This window comes from Grammomys surdaster, unplaced genomic scaffold (genome assembly GCF_004785775.1).
Source record: "Grammomys surdaster isolate TR1022 unplaced genomic scaffold, NIH_TR_1.0 317, whole genome shotgun sequence".
Lineage (NCBI taxonomy): Eukaryota > Metazoa > Chordata > Mammalia > Rodentia > Muridae > Grammomys > Grammomys surdaster.
This window is the reverse complement of record NW_021604736.1, coordinates 1,078,146-1,082,011: the sequence shown is the minus strand read 5'-3', so window position 1 is coordinate 1,082,011 and position 3,866 is coordinate 1,078,146.

The following is a 3,866-nucleotide window of genomic DNA, read 5'->3' as shown; positions in this document are numbered from 1 at the left end:
AAAGAAAGAAAGAAAGAAAGAAAGAAAGATGGGCTGGAGAAGTGGCTCAGTAGGTTAGGCGCATGTGCCTGACCTGAAGTAGGTCACTGGGACTCACATGGAAGAGAGAGATCTGCCCTCTAACCTCCAAACATGAGCTGAGGCAAGTGTACACCCCTGCCCCCAAATACATAAAACAACAAAATAAGTAAATGCAATAAAAGGGCTTAAAAGTGTAAAAGAATAGTCATACATCTATAAAAATAAATGCTTTGTGGAAAAACAATCAAATATTAGTTTGTTTTTACTAATATTTACAAATACTAGTTTGTCCTTTGCTGTTGAGGCCCAGGTAACTGTCTGTCTATCTAGCCATTTTAATATCAAAAGGAAACTTTCTCATGTGCTGTTACTAGGAAACTTTCTTATGCCTGAGTTGGTCACATATTCTGTATGTTCTATGCTTTGGTATTCTTGGAAACCAATCACCATAGAGATCAGTTAAGACTACTTTGTATAGTTACCCACCGTAAGTTTGGACCCGAACCAACTGCCTGGCAGTACCTTCTGCATCTATAAGCTGCTGTTGAGACGGACCCCAACATAAGAGAGATCTCTGTACCAATATAAGGAGCCATTTGGAATAAGACTTCTATTTTGAGTAGGGGTCAAGTAAAGTTTTAAGTTCCCAAGACCTCCCTGGGAATTGACATTCTACTTGGCAGAAAGAGTCATATACATGGGTAACTGGTATCTGGCTGGCAAGTTAAGATCTGTTAGGCAACAAGGCACGTCTCCTACCACAGCTGTATACCCTAGTCAATTAGGACAGGATAAATGGACAACAAACACACGTTCCTAAGGAAGTCTTCTATCTCTAAATCCTTATTGGTGAAATAACTTGACACAGATGTTTGTGAATTCCAGGCTTAAAAGCTCTGAAGGATTCTGACTCATAGTTGTAGTCAGCTCCTGGGTTTGGTCTGCACCCCTAAGGTGAATGCTCAATAAACTATCCCTGTCTGACCTAGGTAGGTATTCCTATGGTCTGTGAGATGACTCCTACACTACAACACTGTATAGCAAGGCTGACTTCAATTTTCAGTCTTCCTGCATCAGCCATCTATGTGCTGGGGTTATAGGATGTGCTTTTGTAATCAGCAAAAATGCTCTAAAGACTATTTTATTTATGCTACTGGAATGATCGAACACAGGTCCTCATACATGCTATGCAAATCCTCCTCCATACCCCAGCTCTACAGTAGCCAGACTTAAAGAGTATTTTTAAATCTAGATAATGGAGAGGAGCTCAGTGTTCTTAGATGGAGCAACTCAGCACAGTCATGGACAAAAGACAACGCTTCCTAAGAACCTCGACCAGCATGCTTTTCTCTTTCTTTCTCTGAGACAAGATCGCAAGTAGCTTAGCCAGGTCTAACACATGGGACAGTTCAGTTTCTCAAGCGCTGGGATTATAGAAATGCTACATTCAGCTTCTAGACAAAAGTTTTTATATTCTCAAAAAGAGGGAATGATTTCTAAACAAAACAACAGGCCTAAATGATAAAGGAAACAATTGCTAAGTCCAACTACATTGTAAAAGGAGAAAAGAAAAACAATACAGAGAGAGAAGATATTTGCAACATGTTTAACTAACAAAGGGATAGAACAGAGAATATATTAAGTATGCCTATAAATCAAAAAAGATAATGCTAAACATGAATAAACGCCTTGAAAAGCGTTGTGTGACACGTGGAATAGCCACATGTGTGAAAATGTGCCCAGCCTCTTTCGCTGTCAGGGAGAGGCAAAGCTTAGCATGGTTGCTCAAGCCTGCTGGCCCAGCACTTGTCAGACTGAGGCAGGAAGATTGCTATAAATTCAAGCCAGCCTGAGTTACCTAAGATTAGATGGGGTTGGGGAGAGGAAGGGAGAGAGTCAGTTAAAGTTGACTGAGTGCATGCATTTAGCATTCAAAAGTCCACTACAATAAGACAAAGAGATTGAAAAAAAAACCAATAACAAAAAACAATAGACACAGACTCAGACAAAAAGAACAGTAGAAGAGACAGTGGCTAAAAACAAAACAACCGTAAACTAACAAAAGCACCGACCAGAACAAGAAAAAGAAACCTGGGCAGCAGATGCACAAGTTGGTACCAACTCAGCAGGCCAGTGTGTTCCAGCACAACAAAGTTAAGCAGCAAATGAGTTTGCACTGAAGATCTTCTCAAGAGGTCACAGAATCACAGCACCAAGAGTCTCTGAAGTAGGGGTGCCAGGGAACTGAAGGCTGCTGAAGATACAGCCAGCCTCTGTCCACACAGTTCTTCTCTGAGCACATACATTAGTCATGCACCCCCTTGATGTCCTATTCCGCCCACCCCAATTCTAATACTGTTTTTTGGTTTTGTTTTGCTTGTGTTTTTTGTTGGTTAGTTGGTTGGTTGGTTTTTGTTTTGTCCTTGTTTAACACCAGGTCTCATCATGTAGCCCTGGCTGTCCTGGAATTCACTATGTAGACCAGGCTAGCTTTCATTTCATAGAGGTCCACTTGTTTCTGCCTCTTGAGTACTGGTATTAAAGGTGTGTGACACTACACCCAACTCCAATTCTAATATTCAATTGAATTACCTCACATCTCCTCAGACACAGTGAGGGCCCAGCTAACTTTCCCAAGAGAGCTCAAACTTCCCAGACCCAGGTTACTCATGGTGTCCACAGTGAGATCATAAAGGAAGGCCTTTGGAAAATGTGGGGAGAAGTGAAGAGTCTCCAAGGGGCCTTGGGCTGCAGTGAGAGATATTGTCAGGGAGCAGTATCTTTTTTTTTTCTCTTCCTCCTCTTCCTCTTCCTCCTCCTCCTCTTTCTTTTTTTTTTTTTATTTTTTATTTTTTAGTTTTTCGAGACAAGGTTTCTCTGTGTAGCCAGGGCTGTCCTGGAACACACTCTGTAGACCAGGCTGGCCTCGAACTCAGAAATCCGCCTGCCTCTGCCTCCCAAGTGCTGGGATTAAAGGCATGCACCACCACCGCCCGGCCTTCTTCTTTTAAGATCTATTTCATTTTTAATTCGGGGATGGGGGGGGGGCCTACATTGCAGGTTCCAGGCTGATCAGAGACTCTGTCAAACAAACATGAGAAAAATGACAGCATGAAACCCCAGAAGCCCCAGTGCCTTGAGCTGGACTTTCTATATAACATCCAGCTGCCAGGGGTAGTGCACTGAGGCTGAGCAGCCCTGTCCAGGCTGGGAGCCAGCCCTGTGGACAGCAGGCTCAACTAAACCATCTCCAAGGGCTACTCTGAGCCTGTGGATTCCACCACAATTCACAAATCCAGCAGAATGGTCTGCCTCCAGAAGTCAGCAAAAGGACCAAGTGACACAGCAGTGACTTAGCCAAACTTACTGCCTTGAGACAAAAATAATCATTAAAAAGTCAAGAGAAATTCTGAAAAGATCCAGCCTTCCTTCCTGCTCCAAGCCCATTGTCATCAGTTCTAACCGCAAAGCCTTCTGCCCCTAGGGAACCTCCAGTGTCTTCCTTCCTTGTGGGGTACCACACAGCCAGTACAAGAAAGCATTCTTTTGGGTGGGGTGGGGCGTGAGAAATAGGACTCAGCCCTGGCTGGTGGAAGGCGAAGGGTACACTCTGTCATACTCCCAGACTTTGGGCGAGGTGGAGAGGCATGAGAAAGGAGGCTGGAGTGTGTGCAGCTGGGGGAAGAGTTGTCTTCCTCTTTCTGTGTGGTTCTTTGTTTTCTTCCTCTGCTAGAATCCCTCACTTCTTATTTGGCTTTTTTACATATACACACACACATACTTACCTACTTACTTATCTACCTACCTACCTACATACCTACCTACCTACATACCTACCTACCTAC